The sequence below is a fragment of the Gorilla gorilla genome, chromosome 12, assembly GCF_029281585.2.
Source record: "Gorilla gorilla gorilla isolate KB3781 chromosome 12, NHGRI_mGorGor1-v2.1_pri, whole genome shotgun sequence".
NCBI lineage: Eukaryota > Metazoa > Chordata > Mammalia > Primates > Hominidae > Gorilla > Gorilla gorilla.
Genome location: NC_073236.2, coordinates 109805116 through 109827382, shown reverse-complemented (window position 1 = coordinate 109827382; position 22267 = coordinate 109805116). Strand labels below are relative to the sequence as shown.

General features: G+C 41.9%; 1 long non-coding RNA gene across 5 annotated transcripts in view; it reads right to left on the bottom strand.

The window, feature by feature from the left end:
• The window catches only part of LOC109025756 (uncharacterized), a 194089-nt gene that overhangs the window by 126857 nt on the left and 44965 nt on the right, over positions 1 to 22267 (bottom strand). For all 5 annotated transcript variants that reach the window (XR_002004716.3, XR_010130011.1, XR_008677222.2 and 2 more), the window contains one exon: positions 21877 to 21946. This is a non-coding gene — a long non-coding RNA (uncharacterized lncRNA). The remainder of the gene's footprint in view (positions 1 to 21876; positions 21947 to 22267) is intronic.

Below are 22267 nucleotides of genomic sequence, written 5' to 3'. Positions count from 1 at the left end.
ACTTAGGATTTTGTTTGTTTGTTTGTTTGTTGTTTTCTGAAACCTAGTTAACCAATTTATGCCTCATTAACAATTCTTCATATTAAATTATCTCCATTAAAATAACTGGCATATCTCTGCAGCCATTAAAAAAGGATGAGTTCATGTCCTTTGTAGGGACATGGATGAAGCTGGAAACCATCATTCTGAGCAAACTATTGCAACGACAGAAAACTAAACACCGCATGTTCTCACTCATAGGTGGGAATTGAACAATGAGAACACTTGGACACAGGGTGGGGAACATCACACACCAGGGCCTGTCGTGGGGTGGGGAGAGGGGAGGGATAGCATTAGGAGATACACCTAATGTAAATGACCAGTTAACGGGTGCAGCACACCAACATGGCACATGTATACATATGTAACAAACCTCCACGTTGTGCACATGTACCCTAGAACTTAAAGTATAATAAACAAATAAATAAATAAATAAATAAATAAATAACTGGCATACCTCTCCAGCCAATTAGATCTTCTTTGAAGTTGCCACAGTTTTGTAGCCTACAGTAGTGGTCCCCAAACCCCTAAAGACCAGTACTGGTCCATGGCCTGCTAGGAACCAAGCTGCACAGCAGAAGACGAGCAAGCATTACTGCCTGAGCTCTGCCTCCTGTCAGATCAATGGCAGCATTAGATTCTCACAGAAGCGAGAACCCTGTTGGAAACTGTGCATGCAAGGGATCTAGGTTGTGTGCTCCTTATGAGAATCTAATACCTAACGATCTGAGGTGAAACAGTTTCATCCCAAAAAACCAACCCCCGCCCCCAATCCCATGCCCCAGTCCATGGAAAAATTGTCTTCCACAAAACCGGTCCCTGGTGCTCAAAAGGTTGGGGACTGCTAGAGTACAGCATACAACTCTTGCACATATTTTGATAGATTTAAATTGAATTATTTCATGTATTGGTGCTATTTTAAATGATACTTCAAAAATGAGTTAAAGAATTGGAGGACTCATAATTGCTAATATGTCAATCCTCCCCAAATCGATCCATTAATTCAATACAATGAAAATCAAACTCTTCAGCCAGCCATGGTGATGGATCACGCCTGTAATCCCAGCACGTTGGGAGGCCGAGGCAGGCAGATCTCTGGTGCTCAGGAGTTCGAGACCAGCCTGAGAAACATGGTAAAATCCCGTCTCTATTATTAACAAAAATACAAAAATTAGCCAGGCATGGTGGTGTGCACCTGTAGTCCCCAGTTACTCAGGAGGCTGAGGTGGGAGGACCACGTGAGCCCAGGAGGTCAAGGCTGCAGTGAGCTGTGATCACACCACTGCACTCCAGCCTGGCTGACAGAGCAAGACCCTGTCTCAAAAACAAAAGCAAAAACAAAATGAAACTCTTCATAGGCTTTTAAAAATAGAAATCAATAGGCTTATTCTAACACTTATACAGAAAGGCAAGAGAATCAAATTAGCCAAAACAACTTAGGAACACTACCTGATCTCAAAGCTTAATATAAAGCTATAGTAATCAAGACAGTGGGGTATTAGTGAAAAGATAGACATAGATCAGTGAAACAGAATAGGGAGACACAATAGACTCTCCTGTATATGATGGAATGATTTCCAACAAAGATGTCAAGGCAATCCAATAGGGAAAAGGTAGCCATTTCAACAAATGGTGCTGGAGCAACTGGACCTCCATGTACAAAAACAGAAAAAATTTGACCCATGTCTAACACGATCTACATTTTCAAATAAATAAATACTAAGAGTGCTTATCATCAACTATCTTCACTAAAGAAACTGCTAAAGATACTCCAGAAGAAGAAACTGTCTGTGTTACCAAAAGAAAAAGTGAGAAAAGAAGCTGACAAATGTGGGTAAATCTTCACAAATTATTTGTGTAAAGCAATAGTAAAAATATCTAATTTGCAGGGTTTAAAATGATAAAAAATACTACATAAAACATCTATCATGGGAACAGGCAGTTGGAATTAAGGACAAATATCTTTGTATTTTTCAGAAGAATGATAAAAATGTTTAATAATTTTAAATTATAAGTTATATATGTATATTAAAATATAAAGAGCAACTGTTAAAAATTAAACAACTAAAAATAAAAAACAAAATGTACAATTTATAAAACAGTATAGAGAAATAGAACTAAACAAAAAGTAAACTAATCCTAAAATAGGTTAAAAAAAAGGAGAGGAGAGGCCAGGCGTGGTGGCTCACGTCTGTAATCCCAGCACTTTGGGAGGCCAAGGGGGGCGGATCACAAGGTCAGGAGATCAAGACCATCCTGGCTAACACGGTGAAACTTTGTCTGTACTAAAAATACAAAAAAAACTAGTCAGGCATGGTGGTGGGCGACTGTAGTCCCAGCTACTTGGGAGGCTGAGGCAGGAGAATGGCGTGAACCCAGGAGGCAGAGGTTGCAGTGAGCCAAGATTGCACCACTGCACTCCAGCCTGAGCAAGAGACTCCATCTCAAAAAAAAAAAAAAGGAGAGGAGATAGCATTGAAAATATGGGCAAGTAAAAAGCCCAAAATGATACATGAATATAATATATATCATAGTGTCATAAAGAAGAAAAATTGATTCCACTCAGGAGTTAAAAGAAGGAGATTGTCATTTTGGATGACAAAATCCAACAGTATGCTTTTGTTTGTTTGTTTGTTTGTTTGTTTGTTTGTTGAGAGATGGGGTCTTACTACGTTGACCAAGCTGGTCTCAAACTCCTGGCTTCAAGCGATCCTCCCATCTCAGCCTCCCAAGTGCTGGGTTTACAGGTGTGAGCCACTGCACCCACCCCTGTATGCTATTTTTAAGACACACCTAAAATATAAGAACATAGACAATTTGAAACTAAAAGATTGGGAACAGATAAGCTATGCATATATTAATGATAGAACTGATACGTAGCTCTAGGTTAACATCAGTGAAAATACAATCTAACAGATAAAAAGCATTATCAGAGATTTTTTAAAAGGTAACTTATCCAGTAATAAAATTTCCAATTATCAGAAAAATAGAACAATTCTGCATTTGTATGTAACTAATAACCTTTCTTTAAAATCTATCAAACAAAAATTGACTGAATTAATAAACTCTGCATCATAGTGAGATCTTTCAACGCATGTTTCTCAGTTACTGAAAAAGATGGAACAGCCAAATATAAGTAAAGTTATAGAAAATGTGAACAATACATTAATAAGCTTAATTGAATGGACATTTATAAAAATGCTTTCCCCAACAATTAGAAAATAGACATTCTTTTCAATCTCATGTGGAACTATTACAAAAATTGACCACATATTATGGAGGCCATAAAGCCAGTCTCTATAAATTTCAAAGAATATCTATAAAATAGTTCACATTTTCTGATTACAAGGCAATTAATTCAAAGCTCAAAATGCAAATAAAAAACACTTTAAAATGTACATTACCAAAGTATCTAATATCTCCAATGGAGCATGAGCTCAGAGGCAAAAATAACCAGACAAGTGAGAGTTACAAGTATCTCAAAAGAAAGTCAACAAACTGAAGAAATATATACTCATCTGAAACACAAATGTTGGAACACACGAGCTAAGGGTTTTTTTAAAAACTAAGCATAAAAGTAATAAGACATGTAAGGATGTTAGTAATGCAAAACAGTAATTGGAAATAAGAAGGAACACTGTAGAAGTATTAGATTTGATTATCACAACAGTTGAAATAAAAATTAAAATAGATGGGTGAAATAGAAGAATAGATTGAGCTGAAAAACGAACCAGCGAATTTAAAAAGTAGATCGAGATAAAAGCAGACAAAAATAAAGATAGAAGTTGTGTGGGGTTTCTTTTCCCCTAGGCTGGAGTGCAGTGGCGTGATCATAGCTCACCGCAGCCTTGAACTCCTGGGCTCAAGCGATCCTCCCACCTCAGCCTCCCAAGTAGCTGGAACTACAGGCATGTGCTACAGGCATTAGTCACACCAGGCTAATTTTTTTTTTTTTTTTTTTTGAGACAGTCTTGCTCTGTCACCCAGGCTGGAGTGCAGTGGTGTGATATCGGCTCACTGCAACCTCCGCCTCCAGGGTTTAAGTGATTCTCCTGCCTCAGCCTCCTGAGTTGCTGGGATTACAGGCATGTGCTACCATGCTCAGCTAATTTTTGAGAGACGGGGTTTCACCATGTTGGCCAGGCTGGTCTTGAACTCCTGACGTCAAGTGATCTGCCTGCTTCGGCCTCCCAAAGTGCTGGGATTACAGGCATGAGCCACTGTGCCCAGTCCTGGCTTTTTTTTTTATTTTTGTAGAGACAGGGTCTCACTATATTACCCAGGCTGGCCTGAAACTCCTGGGCTCAAGCAATCCACCCACTTCGGCCTCCCAAAGTGCTAGGATTACAGGCATAATGAAGACGTAAGAAGTGTTCAGGAAATGGAGAATTGCAGAAGCAATGCCTGGAGTGAAGGCAAGGAGGTAGGGTAGCATGCCAGAGATGGCCAAATTTAGGAGGCTGAAACGTAAATTGCAGAAGCAGGAAGGATGACCGAGCATGAGCGTGCAGGTACAGGAGGGTAGACGTGGCGGTGGGTGCTGTGGAAGTTCTCTGCTAGTCACTTTCATTGTCTCATAGAAATAGAAAGCAAGGTCTTTCAGTGTATGAATGGAGGAGGTAGTATTGCAGGTTAGATGAGGGAGCTTAAAAAATATAGAAAACATTTGTAAAATATCACCTACAAAAGTGAGAATGAATGGATTATGGAAACAGGATGGGATTACTGAGCAGGAGTAACTGTTCCACTGAAGTTTGTAGCAATGAATTTACAGTGAGACCAACCAGCATGGTTTTGTGTATTTTTCCTGCCACCTTTGGCTATGTGAATATAGGCACAAGAGACAGAGGAGTATATTTCACCAAGGCTCAAGCTTTGCCCTGAGAATTCTACAAAGCAAAAGAAGAGCAAAATATCTGAGTGTATGCAAGAGAGTGAGGACTATGAGAAGCATGAAACGGGAGAATGACGGGAGGGATGGGAGAGGCAGGATCTGTGCACTTGGGGTTACTGGGGGATTGAAGGGTTGTCTGAAGTTGGGGATTGCAGGAGACCTGCTGGCGAGTTAGGGTGTGGTGGCCAAAGAGTAGAATGCCTGGAAACTGAAATGAAGGAAGATTTGCAGCATGGCCATAGAGTGAGTAGCTGAGGTTGGGTAGAGAACAAAAAGTAATGAAAGGAAATTGAAATAACATATTACTAAATAAGCCTTTGTTTAAGAACAGAGACTTCCATTTCTAGAAAATAGGATGTAATATAGGCTGGGTTTATCCTCCCACCTGAAACAACGAAAATCCAGATGGAACAAATGAAAATAATTATGTCATGATAGTGGACATCAGAAAATAAAGGCCAGTGATTGACCCCTGAGATGAGACCTATGATTGCCCCAGCTTACTGCCTTGGGAGAATGTCCAGGCAGAAACCGAAAAGAGGGCATCCAGGCAGTGCACAGAGGATCCCTTGAGTTGAGGAGACAAGACTCAGAGAATTTGGGGAGAACAATGCAGCCAGTGTTTACAAGACAAACTACTGGAGAAGAGAGAGCTGTGTGGAGATAAAACTGTGGGAGACCTTCAAGGGTATCCCCCTTGAGTACTCAGCAGAGAACTGACCAGTGCATGCAGGGAGGAAACCACCCAAGGCTGGGGAGGGAATCACCTAGAAGGATTAGAAGGAACAGTACCCAGAACTCACATAGGGCTGGGAATAGTGCCTGTTCCCTCCGGCCTGATTCCCAGTGCCCGTTCCCTCCAGAAAACCTCATAATTCACAGGCTTTAGGCAGAGTACTCAGGAGAACCTTGCCTCAGTAGTGAGGCATAACTAGTCCTGTATTCAGCATGGCTCTTTTACCACCTACAAATCTCAGTTCCCGTCATAGAAGACATGACCTGCTTCTTCTCCAAAGTAAACAAACACCACCCTGTGAGAATAGAGCCTGAGGAGAAGCTGCTCTTGTTCACATTCTGCCCTTTTAACACATTCATCCAGGCTCCAGGAATTTCCTACAGGAGAAAATGTCAGCTCCATCCTCTCAAAGAACAATGCAGAGACAATTACTGAATGCTGAGTGAAAGATACTTTATTTGCAATCGGGCATCAGGCGAGGAAGTGGGGCTTTCAAGAATGCCTGTGATTCCAGGGCAAAGAGAGAACGCTGTATTCTATTCGTAGCTCAAATGTATTATTATTAATTATTATTATTATTATTGAAATGGAGTCTCAGCTCACTGCATCCTCTGCCTCCCGGGTTCAAGCAATTCTCTCTGCCTCAGCCTCCTGAGTAGCTGGGATTACAGGCACCTGCCACCAAGTCCAGCTGATTTTTTTTGTATTTTTAGTGGAGATGGGGTTTTGCCACGTTGGCCAGGCTGGTCTCAAACTCCTGACCTCACGTGATGCACCCACCTCAGCCTCCCAAAGTGCTGGGATTACAGGCGTGAGCCACCACGCCTGGCCCGTAGCTCAAATTATTACACAGCAGTCAACAATTTTGATTCTATAATGCTCAGATCCTTTTGATAAAATGTAAATACCTCTGCTTATCTCAGGATGTATAGTTTTTAGGGTGATCCCATAAGCTATGGCTTCTCTGTTAAAATGCAACGCTTTAAGAAATCTAAATCTTTCCTTCCTACAAGGTGTAGAGATATATGCCAAGTTAAACAGGACTAGACTGTGTTAATGGCAAAAAAAGATAGGTCTACTTTTTCAAAACCAAAGATCCATAGACAAGCAATAATTCAAAAGGGGAAAAAAAGCGTAGCAGGCACTGTCAATACCCTGCTCATCGGCCACTTAACCTCTATACACCACACACTGCAAACACTTGTACAAACACTGCAGACACTTTTGTTCCCAGACCAAACTGAGAGTCAGGCTACCATTTCTCATGGCCCAATAACAAGATGCAGATGAACTGGAGAGGAAGAGAGTTTTTTATTTCTGTAACCGGTTACAGGGAGAAGGCCTGGAAAATATCCGCCAGACCAACTCAAAATTACAAAGTTTTCCAGAGCTTATATACCCTCTAAGCTATATGTCTACGTGTCAGTGTGCACTCATCTAAAGACGTAAATGATTAACTTCTTTTCATCTGTAACTAAGGTCTGAGTCCTGAAGACCTTCTCCTGGAGCCTCAGTAAGTTTATTTAATCTAAATGGGTCCAGGTGCTGGGGTGATTACCCTTATCTTGTCTCCTGCTAAATCATAAAGGTTTGGGGAGTTCCTTTGGACGCCAATAAACTTGTTTGTGGAGGCCTGGGGAGTTTCTTCAGACCCCCCCAGTAAAACTTGTTTAATCCTAAACGGGTCCTGTTAAGAATTCCTTCATTATCTTGTCATGCTTCAAGGTCCAGGAAAGGCCTAGGCAAACTCTTGGTGGGCTTTTGTGACATTCCAGCCTTTGTATAAGGGCACTGGCTCGATCAGCTTTTCATGTTTAACGGAGCTACTGAGTCAGTGCTGGGACAGCTGTAATGGAGGCCTGCGTTAGTGAGACCCGGCCTACCACACTTTGTCTATACATCAAAAATGACAAACACTTATGGCTCTCTGCTTGAGATTTTTCCCTGACCCTAGGAGCCTGCTCATCTCCCCAGTGAACATCAGAAACACCCGAAGGGAATGCCCCAGAAGTGCCCTCCAGCCAGGGACAGATGGGGGGGCCAGGGGAAAAATACCCCAACTTCCTCACCCCTTGATAGAAATAACTCTGTGGTGTGTCTACACTGTCTCCCAGAATCCCCCAGCTGGACGACTGCAATTCCCCTGTCTTCATAAATAAGCTCTATCTGGGCAGTGGGCAAGAAGAACCTATTGGGCTTCCACAGGAGCACTGGTCCCTGACCAACATTTTTAAACTAGCAAGTACCACCCAGATTTAAGAGACAGTCTGTGTTTCTTTTCTGACTCCTGCTCCCTCCTTTCCCCACGCTATTCTAAGCTCCAGTTGCCTACAGTAGCAGCTTGCTTGATAATTAATTCTGTATTATCTTCCTTCCCATTCCTGTTTCGCCTCCTCACTCCTCTATGGGTACTTCCCGATCACCTCCCAAATAAAATACTTGCATTCAAATTCTTCTCTCAGAGTTTGCTGCAGGGGAGACACAAACTAAGTCAACAGGTGTATCACAGAGGCATATGTGCATTGATATTCAAACCAGAAGGGCTTTCAGAGACCATTTAGTCCACTTTCAGCATTTAGAGATAAGGAACTGAGGTCCAGGGAATGCCGAGTTAGTGTCAGAGTCAATGGCAACAATGAAAACTGACAGCATGGTAAGAAGCTGATGAAAATGTATAAGGAATGGCAGCAGAAGCGAAAGGCACAGGAGCCTGCTAAGGTTAAGGAGTTGGCTAAGGTCGACTGTGTTTATGTTTGAGTTACATGTAAATATACAGGTAATTTTGTAATTGTAATTTCAGTAAATGAATTAGTTATTTTCCTCTTGATGATTTCAATCAATCCATTACCGTACCAAACTACCAGCTTCAGAAAATCATCGCTCATACATAAAGAGAGGAACAACAAAGAGCAGCTGGTTTATTTGCAGGACCGTGGGGCATTGCAGAAAGGCTGTTCGAATGTGATGGAAGGGAATTCAGCACAGGATCAGAAGGGACTCACTCGCATCCACTTCTCCCAGCCACGGTCCACTGCTCATCCCCCAGGCTGTGAGAGGACGTGGATCCATGGTGTTAACACACACTGCAGGAGGAGCCCCTTGCAGCTGTCTGTCTGAACTAAGAATATTTCCACTATGAAACTCACAACAGATCCAAATGCTGTTAGAGTCTGCATGAAGTGCCAGAAGGAGCGAAACCACCTTTGCAAAAATCATGACAATGACAAAAAATCTTACATAGGAAAATTATGATGGTGAAAGAAATCTGACCTAACTGACTCCATCTTGCTTCCAACCTCCAAGCTGTCCTTGTCCATTCCTGGGTGTAGGCTGAACTAACTTTGGGAGGGATTTCGTTTATAGTTTAACTTTCAAACAAAGATGTTAACGGCCCCTCCCCAAAACAAAATTCCTCCTTGCTTGGGGACCAGACTGCCTTTGTAAAACTAACAAATTAGCCACAAGATTAGAAATTATGGCTCAGGAGTCATTCGGCCAGAGGTCACGAGATTCCTAACCTCCCCAGTTGTTCCTGTGGATAACACTACTATTGTAAAACCTGAGATTCATGTTTGGGGTATTTTTTAGACCCTACATTCTGATGGACCAGCTGGTGCCACCTAGGCCAGTAAACTGGCTCATCTGGTCTTGTGCCCCCCACCCAGGAACTGACTCAGCTCCCTTTGATTTCATCTCCAACCCAACCAATCAGTATTCACCATGCCCTAGTCCCCTGCCTGCCAAACTATCTTTAAAATAACCCTAGCCTCGGCCAGACATGATGGCTCACACCTGTAATCCCAGCACTTTGGGAGGCCGAGGCGGGCGGATCACCTGACGTTGGGAGTTCGAGATCAGCCTGGCCAACATGGAGAAGCCCCATTTCTACTAAAAATACAAAAAATTAGCCAGGCATGGTGATGCATGCCTGTAATTCCAGCTACTTGGGAGGCTGAGGCAGGAGAATCGCTTGAACCCAGGAGCCGAGATCGTGCCATTGCACTCCAGCCTGGGCAACAAGAGCAAAACTCCGTCTCAAAACAAACAAACAAACAAACAAAAAACCCTAGCCTCTGAATTTTCAGGGAGGCTGATTTGAATAATAAAACTCCATTCTCCCATTTAGCCAGCTCTTCATGCATTAAACTCTCTACTGCAATGCCCCTGTCTTCATAAATCAGCTCTGTCTGGGCAGTGGGCAAGAAGAACCCATTGGGCAGTAACAGGAGCCCTGGTTCCCTGACCAATAAATCTACATTGAGTTCCCAGCTGGCCATACACTAGCAGGCAAGTCACCTAACCTCAGTGAGCCATTGCTTTTCCATCTGGAAAATGCAATAATATTTAATCTGCCCACTTCACATAGTTGTAATGACAGCTACAAGTTCTAGGAGAACAGAACGTGTCCATCTCCTTCCTTATTTGAATCCCTGTGCCTTGCAGAGTCAGGCTCATAGTAAACTCAGAGCACGTGGATGGTTACCTGATAGTTCAAATGATGCATGTAAAAGAACATTTTTAAACTAGCAAGTAACACCCAGATGTAAGAGATAGTCTGTGTTTCTTTTCTGACTCCTGCTCCTTCCACTCTCCCAACTATTCTTGCTCCACCAATGCTCCTGTAACCAACCCATCCTTCAATCTAAGAGTTTTCCCCAGGCCTCCCCAGCCAGTGTGATGTCCCCAAATATACAGTCAACTGACCATAGTCAAGGACAACTGTGGTTCCAAAATCCCCCGGCACAGTTAAAGTCTCCTAACCACCTAGATCACAGTACTCCCAACATTTTTAGGTTACCAGTATCTCCCAGGCTACCCTTCACACAGAAGCATTCCTCTACAGATCCCCAGGAATATCCCCAAAAAGCCTTCCCTAGTCAGACAAGCTTCCCTCAGGCTCTCACCCTTTCCAGCTTCTCCACTCAGCTCAGCCTAGCTTCTCAGGCCCCAGTCTTCCCACTTCACCCCAGTACTCACATCTCTGAAGACAGCCCCTACTTCACCCTCCCAGTGGACGGTGGAGAAAAAAGTGGAACCTGATAGGCAGGAGCCACACTATTCGCCCTTCACCTTCACCCTTAGCAGCCTCTAAAACGGATGCCCTGGGATAACCTAGAAGGAAACCAGGATGAATTCAACAGAACACTGCACTATTTTGCTAACACTAATCAGATGAATGTGACACAGGGAAAAAAATAAAACCAAAAGTAAAAGGCAGAACTGAGTTCGTAACCTGGTTTGCCACATTCACCGCTGACCAGCTGCGTGATATGCTGCTCAACATCCCCAAGCATCCATTTTACCACCTATAAAGTGAAGATAACAGTACCTTTTGCACAGAGTGTCAGGAAGGCCAAAGGAAATCATGTAAGTACGTAGCACAGTGCCTGGTACTTTATACCTCAGTAAATGTCAGTTTCCCTCCTCCCCTGACTCAATGCGTCCACTTGCAGCCACACCTCCCAGACCCACATGGAAGGAGGACTCACACGTGGGTCCTCCTTCCTTCATCACTGGAAGAAGGAAATTAACATTTCCAGGGCATCTTCTCCATACTGGCCCTTCTCAGAATTACCCTGGAGGCTCAGAGATGTTAGGTGACTTTCTCAAGTTCACACAGCTCCTACCAAGCTCAGCTGAGGTTCAATCCTAATTCTCTAGAACTCCAAAGTCTGCTTTCCATGCTTCTCACAGCACTCTCCTTCCAAAGGATGCACATCAGTCAGCATCACAAACTGGTTAAAATGATTATACAACATCAAGAAAAGAAATTCATCATCCAGGAAGGGCCATTTACTCAGGGGACCTCTTTACCGTATTTTCAAACATCCCTCTGTCCTTGAGTCTCCTTGTCTTATCTGCATTTCCCACTCACTCCACAAGGTGGCAATATTCAACAGAGTTACCTGTAAAACAGCCTCTCCCTCCACCTCATTTAAGACTCTGCAAGGAGACCAGGCACGGTGGCTCACGCCAGTAATCCCAGCACTTTGGGAGGCTGAGGCAGGCGGATCGCATGAGGCCGAGAGTTCGAGACCACCCTGGCCAACATGGCGAAACCCCATCTTTACTAAAAATACAAAAATTAGCCAGGCTTGGTGGCACACACCTGTAACCCCAGCTACTCGGGAGGCTGAGACAGGAGAATCGCTTGAATCCGGGAAGGCAGAGGTTGCAGTGAGCCAAGATCACACCGCTGCACCCCAGCCTGGGTGACAGAGTGAGACCCTGTCTCAAAAAAAAAAAAAAATCTGCAAGGAAAGACGCACCCTGAAATACACTGGGAAGAACACACGTAAGTATCCCAACAGAAATGCTTCCTTTTAAACTCCCATCACTCCCTGAGGACAAAAAGATGCCATCTCAGAGGCTTATCTAACACTTTGTTCCTACAGGTAAAGCCAGAAAAACAAGAAAAAAGGGGGAAAAAGTATGAAAATTGGATAAGAAGAAAAGGAACATCAAAGGGAAGGGGCAAATAATAAGGGACAGGGCCAGAGTTAATGGCAAAGGGAAGCAAGAAGGAAAGAAAAGGATGTTCTGTTTGCAGACCCTGCATTTCTTCCATCAATGGATCCTAATTCCCAGGTTAGGGCATGTAAACTCCGACCTTTTTCTCTCTTGCCGAAATTCCTGTCTAAGTACCCTGAGGCTACAAACCATAAAATCTCATCAGATGGGTTTTATTTAACCCTATTTACAACATGGTTTACTTTCAAACCTGATTCTGGCATAACATAACACAACAGATAAAGAAAGAAATCAAAATATTTTACCCCAAAATATGTTTCTTTGCCATATTTTGAAATGGCTCTGCAAAGCCATCTTTTTGTGGGGGGAAATTTGCATCTGTAAAGAATTTCTATTAATATAACTAGATCGCTCCCTTTCCAGGCCCTCCCAATTCTAAAGAGATTAACTGAGAGTCTAGAACCTTTTAAAGGTAAGAAACATTTGCCAGGTGCAGTGGCTCACGCCTGTAATCCCAGCACTTTGGGAGGCCGAGGTGGGAGGATCATGAAGTCAGGAGATCAAGACCATCCTGGCTAACATGGTGAAACCCCATCTCTACTAAAAATACAAAAATAAAAATTAGCTGGGCATGGTGGTGGGCGCCTGTAGTCCCAGCTACTCAGGAGGCTGAGGCAGGAGAATGGCGTGAACCTGGGAAGTGGAGCTTGCAGTGAGCTGAGATTGTGCCACTGCACTCCACCCTGGATGACAGAGCGAGACTCTGTCTCCAAAAAAAAAAAAGAAACATTTGCCATCTACTGTCTCTAAGGGTGACCATGTAGGAGACTTCACCTACATAATAAGAACCTTGGTCTCCTCAACCCCTTATCTTAATCCAGACACTCCTTTCTATTGATCCCAGGTTTTTAGATAATAACTTAATTCTTTCAGTCAATTGCCAATCAGAAAATCTTTGAATCTACCTATGACCTATAAGTCCTCCCCAACATCCTCCACCAATCCCCACCCACCTGGAGTTGTCCTGCCTTTCTGGAATGAACCAATGTATACCTCACATGTACTGACTAATGTCTAATGTCTTCCTAAACTGTATAAAACCAAGCTGTGACCCAGCCACCTTAAGCACATGCTCTCAGGACCCGCTGAGACTGTGCTGTGGGCCATGGTCACTCATATTTGGCTCAGAATAGATCCCTTCAAATATGTAATAAAGTTTGGCTCTTTTCATTGACATGGGACATTAGCATCAGAGAGAAATGGTCACTTGGCCAGTATCCCACAGAAGTCGGGGCAGAGTCTACCTTTTAGCCTCTAAGCACCATTGGGGCACTGAATTCATAATTAAAATTTTTAAATACAAAAAGAAAAAGAGCTTAAGGAAAATATAATACTATAAAAAAAGAGCTAATATTTGTTTCACCAGAGTTCCAGAAGGGGAGGAGAAAGAGAACTGGACTGAAAAAGTACTCAAAGAAATAATGATTGAAAATTTCCCAAATTTGACAAAAGATATAACTCACAGATTCAAGTTTTGTAAACCCCAAATAATAATCAAAAGAAATCCACAACAAGGCATGTCATATTTGAACTTGTGAAAAGTAAAGACAAAGAAAAAACATCTTGAACAGCAGCAAGAGAGAAGTGACAGGTATCGGGGAAAAAAATGCAAGTGACAACAGATTTCACAAAAGAAACCAAGAGGCCAGAAGGAAAACTGTTACAGCATTTTTCATGTGTCGAAAGAAAACAACTGTCAACTCAGAATTCCATATCTAGAGAAAATACCCTTTAGGAATGAAGGAGAATTCAAGACACTCTCAGATAAAAGAAAACTAAGGGAATTTCTTGCTAGCAGGCCGGGTCTTTTTTTGGGAGGGGGGTGGGGAGGTGGGGAGACAGGGTCTTGTTCTGTCACCCAGACTGGAGTTCATTGACTGGCATGATCACGGCTCCTGCGGCCTTGATTTCCAGGGTTCAAGTGATATTCCCACCTCAGCCTCTCAAGTAACTGGGACCACAGGTGCACACTGCCATGCCTGGCTCATTTTTATTTTTTGTAGAGATGGGGTCTCACTGTCTTGCCCAGGCTGGTCTTGAACTCCTAGGCTCAAGCAATCCTCCCACCTCAGCCTCCGAAAGTGCTGGAATTACAGACATGAGCCATGGTGCCCAGCCTAAAGGAAGTTCTTTTAAAAAAATTTTAAAGGCAGTGTTTTTGTTTTAAAAGGAATTTAAAACATCACAATGGCAAAAAGAACAACAGAAAGAGCAAACACAGTGGTAAATTCAATAGACTTTCCTTCTCCTCTTGAGTTGTCTAAGTTATATTTAATGGTTGAAGCAAAAATTGTCTGATGTTGTTCTAAGCATATCTAGAAGAAAGAGTTAAGACAACATTATAAGTGGGAGAGGGTAAAGGAATGTAAGGAGAGTTAAGGGTTCTATACTTCACTTGAACTGGTAAAATGTTGACAACAATAGATAATGATAAATTATGTATATATAACATAATACCTGGACCAACCACTATAAAAGCTAACAAAGACATACACTTAAAAAACACTGCAGATAAAACAAAATGGAATGCTAAAAAATGTTCAAGAAAATCACAGGAAGGGAGAAAAAAGGAAACCAATAAATTAAAGACAGGAAGCAAAGAGAAAAAATAAAACAAAATGGCAAATTTAAGCTCTATTGTATCAATAATCACACTCAGTGTAAATGGTCTAAATACACCAATTAAAAGACAGAAATTGGGGACATGTTGATCAAAGAGTACAAAGTTGTAGTTAGACAGGAGGAACAAATAAAACGTATTTATGGTGATTGATATATTAATTAGCTTGAGTCACTCATTTCACACTCTATACATGTATCGTAACATCGCTTTGTACCCGGTACATATAATATCAAAAAAAAAATAGAGCTTGGCAGAGGGATTAAACCCATTACTCAACAGTATGCTGTTGGCCAGCTGTGGTAGCTCACACTTCTAATACCAACAGTTTGAGAGGCTAAGGCAGGAGGATCACTTAAGCCCAGGAGTTTGAGACCAGGCTGGGCAACATAGCAAGACCTCATCTCCAGTTTAAAAAATTAAAAAAAAATTTAAAAAAAAAAATCAGCATTCTGTCTACCAGAAAATACTTCAAATATGACCATCTAGACAGTTTGAAAGTAAAAGGGTAGACAAGGATATATAGTCATCCCTGTGGGGGATATTACTTTCAGGACCCCCTAAGTATACCAAAATCCTTGTATGCTCAAGTTCCTTATATAAAATAGCATATTATTTACATATAATCTATGTACACCCTTCCCTGTACTTTAAATCATCTCTAGATTATTTACAACACTTAATACACTGTAAATGCTATGTAAATAGCTGTTATACTGTATTTTAAAATTTGTATTATTTTTATTGTTGTGTCATTATTTTTTTCAAATATTTTCAATCTTTGTGGTTGCTTAAATTCACAGTGTGGAACCAGCTGATACAGAGGGCTGACTGGGCAGTGAAAACATTAATCCAAAAAGTACAGGATTGGCTATACTATTATCAGATAAAGTAAACTTCGAAGCAAAGAAAATTACCAGGGACAGACAGGGATATACCGTAATGATAAAGGGTCAATCCAGCAAGAAGACATAGCAATTCTAAATGTGTACACACCAAACAACAGAGCTGCAAAATATGTGAAGCAAAAACTAATAGAATGAAAAGGAGAAACAGAAAAATCCACAATTACAACTGGAGTGTTCAACATCCCTCTCGCAACTATTGATAAAACAAGAGAGAAAATCAGCAAGATTATAGAAGAACTCAACAATGCTATATCCAGCAGAATCAAACTGACATTTAGATTCCACTCCACCCAACAGAAGAAGAATACACATTTTCTTCAAGTGCTTATGGAACATATCCCAAGACAAACCATATCCTAGGGCATGATGCAAACCTCAACAAACGTAAAATAATAAATTATACAGTTTATTCTCTAACCACAATGGAATCTTCCACAAAGGAAGAATTTGCTAATACAGGTTGAATATCCCTTATCCAAAATGCGTGGAACCAGAAGCATTTTGGATTTCACATTTTTTTCAGATTCTGGAATATTTATTTGCATTATACTTACTGGTGACGCATCCTTAATTTGAAAATCTGAAATCTGAAGTGCCTCAATTAGCAGTTTCTTTGAGCAGGGCTTCTGAGTATCATATCAGGGCTCAAAAAAGTTTTGAATTTGTGGGAATTTTGGATTTCAGATTTCTGGGTTAGGAATGTTCAACCTGAATTAAATATTTACTGCTTCAAAGTTTCTTAAACAAATCTTCCTTCTTCTGTGCCGGTCAGTACGCTGTTGTCTCTCAGCTTCAAAATCACTTTTCTTTTCTTTTTTTTTTGGAGACGGAGTTTCGCTCTTGTAGCCTAGGCTGGAGTGCAATGGCATGATCTCAGCTCACTGCAACGTCCGCCTCCCGGGTTCAAGCGATTCTCCTGCCTCAGCCTTCCGAGTAGCTGGGATTACAGGCTTGCCCACCATGCCTGGCTAATTTTTGTATTTTTAGTAGAGACGGGGTTTCACCATGTTGGCCAGGCTAGCCTCGAACTCCTGACCTCAGGCGATCCACCCGCCTCGGCCTCTCAAAGTGCCGGGATTACAGCCGTGAGCCACTGCGCCCAGCCAAAATCACTTTTCTTTCCCTGCTCTGTGATGCTGGGGCTGAAACTGTACTTTGCCATTAGGCTTTGGTAATAGAGGACACTAAGAGGGAATCTTCAAGGCTGGAGGAGGGAAAGGGGACGTGCTCTTTCCCGGCAGCTTCTTATTTCTGAGTATCACCCAGCTTTGCTGCTTTACATCGGCAGCAGCAGTTACTTGCAACAGCAGCAGCTGAATCCAGTTTGCAGTTTTTCCAACACTTGAATGACCAGTCTTATCACGCTGCCTCAGAGATACCAGCACCAGCCAGCGGGGCTCCCTCCTCAAGAGATGTGGGTCCCAGGTCCACAGGGCACCTCCTCTGAGTCCAGGGACACAAGCACCAGTTGAGCAGCACCCCTTTCTCTAAACTTCCAACCTCTTCCTTTGCAGCCCAGACCTAGGAGTGTGAGTGCTTCCTGTAGCTACCACCTCCATGTTCCCTTAGCGTTCCCTTTTTGCCTTTTCAGTTCCTTAAGTAGATGATGCTTTATATTAAATGTCCTCTCTTACATGAACTGGGATGGTTTGTCTCCTGACTGATACTATAAGTCCCACACTGGATGCTCTGAGACCTCCTCACCTTACACCAGCTCCCCGGACTTGAGACCATTTTCCAAGCGTGGCTGTCATTAACCTGACTGAGTTATCAGCATCTGGGAGGCAGCTTTAAGACACCACGAGGTGGGAGAGGTGAGAGCACACTCACAAGCAATCAGTTGAAAGGTTGCTCACCTGAGCGTGGCAGCGGAAGGCGGCCGAGACCTTGCCCGGATCCCCTACCTCCTGTCTCTTCTCGCCTTGTGTCCCTGCTGCTTCCTTCTTTCTCAGAGCCTCCCAACTGAACTCCTTTTCTGGCTCTTGCTACCCAAACCTGACCTTTCCTCCATCATGGTGTGCCCCGGCCTTCCACCAGAGCACATCTGCTATGAAATCTGTGTCTTCTTTTATCTTACCATCATTGTTGAACTGGGCAAAGCAATTACATCAATCTTGAAATTGTCTATGTGTTTTGTGGGTTGTTTTTGTCTCCATTTTTACAGCAATTAAACATCAGTATTGTTTGCCAGTATCTCTAGTTCTCCTCCTTCCTGGCACAGAGCAGGATTACACCTCCCTGCCCCTCATATGACTCAATTTGGTCAGTAAAATGTGAATGAAAATAATATATGTCATTTCTAAGTGGAAGCATTTAAGAGATGGTGCACAGTTTTCCATTTTCCCACTTCCCTTGTTGCTGTCATCCAGTGATGCTCCAGAAGACTAAGGCTCTGTCTACCTTGTCCCTGAGTGAGTGACATGGAACAGAGGTTTCCACCAACCCTAATGAACAAGTAGCATAAGCAAGAAATAAACCTTTGTTTCAAATCACTAAATTTGTGGTGACAAATCACTAGATTTTGTGACCACAGCATAACCCAACCTGCCCTTAGTGATGCTTAAGATGACCCAGAGTCCTCATGCCTTATTTGCAATTTAGAGTACAATGCATTCTGGTTACATTTGGCATTAAATATTAATTTAGTGATAGACAGTGCTTTCATGGGATGGCACCTTTGAGAAAACGATGCTGCCCTGGAGAATGAGTTAATGTTCCTGTAGGCTTGAGAAGGCAATAATGTGGCTTCTCAAAACCTGGACTGGGTGCTCAGCTTCCCCTTTGAGTCAAAGTATAAACCCACACGTAATACACAGAAGCAAGGTAACAAGTCACCTGAAAAAATAGAATGGCTCCTGAAACAGAGAAGCTAGTACTATCATTTGTTTTATTCCATAGCATGTCTAAGAGAAGAATGTAAGTTGAAAAGGGAATATTCAGAAATAGGAACATAGAAAGGAGAGACAGAGAGGTAAACTCACTCAACCAACGTTCATTAAGTACCTCTTATATGCTTGGCTGACTGCTAGATGCTAAAGTTACAGCCATGAGGATGAAAGTCAGGACCCCTACCTTGAAGGGGCTTACAGCCAGAATGGAAGACAGATAATCATTAAACCACATTTAGTTTAAAGCTGCCTTCTTACATACTTTAAGTTCAGCCTAAAGGTCTCTCCGTACGTAGTGAACTGTAACCTAACTAGATGTGTCAATAGACTGTAACCTGCTCTTGTACCAGTCACACAGTTTTGGCCAATCACAGGTGGCCAACCATTCAAACTGTATTCAAATAAGGCAAATGCTGAGCTGCAACCGATCCAGTTATTTCCGCACCTCACTTCCGTTTTCTGGACTTTTCTTTTTCTGTCCATAAATGGATCCGACTATGTGGCAGCCCCAGAGTGGCTCTGAGCCTATTCTGGTTCTGGGGACTGCCAAATTCTCGAATCATTCTTTTCTAAATTAAACTCTGTTAAAGTTAATTTGTCTAAAGTTTTCCTTTAACATAATTAAGCCAGCGACCATCATGAAGCAGGATGTGGACCATAATAGAGAAGCACATGGAGCCCCGGGAGCCAGAAAGCGATAGGAGTTACGCAGGATAGGGCAGGGTGGGCTCGGGGGTGAGGTACAGAGTTTCAGTTCTGCAAGGTGAATACATCCACATCTGCTGTACAAATTGCTCCCACAGTCAACAACACTATATTCTACACTTAAAATTTTGTTAAGAGGGTAGACTTCTTGTTAAGTGTTCTTACCAAAATGAAAATAAATAAAACTATAAGTATAAATATAAAAAGAAGAAGAGTATTCTAAGCAGAGAGACCAGTGTGTGTCAACTTTCTGAGACTGAACACAACAGGGCCAGCAAATGGTCAGACAGAGAATTCAGCAAGACCAGAGCATAACTGAGGAGAGAGACACCAGGGAGAAGAAAGGTCAAGATCTTGTGTGGCTTTGAAGTCTGCATTAAGAAGTTTGGGTTTTGGAGTAACACAGTCAGATTTATTTTATTTATTTTATATTTTTCTTTATTTTATTATTCATTTTAGAGATGGGGTCTTGCTCTGTCACCCAGGCTGGAGTGCAGTGGCACAATCATAGCTCACTGCAACCTTGAACTCCTGGGCTCACATAATCCTCCTGCCTCAGCCTCCTTAGTAGCTGGGACCACAGGTGCCCACCACCCCACCCAGCTAATTTTTTTATTTTTATTTTTTGTAGAGATGGGGTCTTGCTATGTTGCCCAGGCTGCTCTCAAACTTCTGGGCTCAAGCAATCCTCCCACCTAGGCCTCCAAATTTGTTAGGATTACAGGCATGAGTCACCATGCCTGGCCCAGATTTACTTTTTAGAAAACAGTTCTCTGACTGCTGAGGCATTCTTATGCCTTTGCATCCTCATAGCTTAGCTTCCACTTATGAGTGAGAACATATGATGTTTGGTTTTCCATTCCTGAGTTACTTCACTTAAAATAATGGTCTCTCATTCTATCCAGGTTGCCACAAGTGCTGTTACTTCGTTCCTTCTTATGGCTGAGTAGTATTCCATGGTGTATGTGTGTATATATATATATATACCACAATTTCTTTATCCACCTGTTGATTGGTGGGCATTTGAGCTGGTTCCATATTTTTGCAACTGTGAATTGTGCTGCTATAAGCATGCATGTGCAAGTATCTTTTTTGTATAATGACTTATTTTCCTCTGGGTAGATACCCAGTAGTGGGATTGCTGGATCAAATAGTAGTTCTACCTTTAGTTATTTAAGGAATCTCCACACTGTTTTCCATGGTGGTTGTACTAGTTTACATTTCTACCAGCAGTGTAAGAGTGTACCCTTTTCACCACATCCCTGCCAACATCTATTTTTTAAAAAATTTTTTTGATTATGGCCATTCTTGAGGGAGTAAGGTGGTATTGCACTGTGGTTTTGATTTGCATTTCCCTGATCATTAGTGATGTTGAGCATTTTTCATGTTTGTTGGCCATTTGTATATCTTCTTTTGAGAATTGTCTATTCATGTCCTTAGCCCACTTTTTGATGGGATTGTTTGTTTTTTCTTGCTAATTTGTTTAAGCTCCTTCTAGGTTCTGGATATTAGTTATTTGTCAGATATATAGATTGCAAAGATTTTCTCCCACTCTGTGGGTTGTCTGTTTACTCTGCTGATGTTTCTGTTGCTGTGTGGAAGCTTTTTAGTTTAATTAAGTACAATCTATTTATCTTTGTTTTTGTTGCATTTGCTTTGGGGTTCTTGGTCATAAAGTCTTTTCCTAAGCCAGTGTCTAGAAGGGTTTTTTCAATGTTATCTTCTAGAATTTTTATGGTTTCAGGTCTTAGATTTAAGTCTTTGATCCATCTTGAGTTGATTTTTGTATAAGATGAGAGATGAGGATCCAGCTTCATTCTTTTACAGGTGGTTGGCCAATTATCTCAGCACAATTTGTTGAATAGGGTGTCCTTTCCCCACTTTATGTTTTTTGTTTGCTTTGTTGAAGATCAGTTGGCTGTAAGTATTTAGCTTTAGTTCTGGGTTCTCTATTCTGTTTGATTGGTCTATGTGCCTATTTTTATACCAGCATCAAGCTGTTTTGGTGACTATGGCCTTACAGTATACTTTGAAATCAGGTAATGCGATGCCTCCAGATTTGTTATTTTTGCTTAGTCTTGCTTTGACTATGTGGTCTCTCTTTTGGTTCCATATGAGTTTTAGGATTGTTTTTTCTAGTTCTGTGAAGAGTGATGGTGGTATTCTGATGGGAATTCCATTGAATCTGTAGTTTGCTTTTGGCAGTATGGTCATCATTTTCACAATATTGATTCTACCCATCCATGAACATGGGATGTGTTTCTATTTGTTTGTGTCATCTATTATTTCTTTCAGCAGTGTTTTGTAGTTTTCCTTGTAGAGGTCTTTCACCTCCTTAGTTAGGTATATTCCTAAGCATTTTATTTTTTTGCAGCTATTGTAAAAGGGGTTGAGTATTTGATTTGATTCTCAGAGTGGTCGCTGTTTGTGTATAGCAGAGCTACTGATTTGTGTACATTAATTTTGTATCCTGAAACTTTGCTGAATTCATTTATCAATTCTAGGAGCTTTTAGGAGGAATCTTCAGGGTTTTCAGGTATGCCTCTCATACTCACCAGCCTATATACGATTATATCATCAGCAAACAGCGACAGTTTGACTTCCTCTTTACTGATTTGGATGCCCCTGAGAAGAGATTAGATCATAGGTGAGCAGAGAGGAGACTTGGGAACCCCTTAGGAAAGAGATGAAAGTGGTCTGAATTCGGGTAGTAATAGATGGGTGGAAAGAAGAGACATGGAGACAGAGGAGATGGCAAGACTTGGTGGCAGATTAGCTAAAGGGGCAAGAAAAAAGAAAACTCTAAAACAAGCATGATTCCCCTGTGCTATGGTTTGAGTTTATCCCCAGACCTCATGTTGAAATTTGATCCCCATTATGGTAGTGTTGGGAGGTGGGCCTAGTGGGAGTTGGGGTCATGGGGTCTGATCCCTCATGAATGGTTTG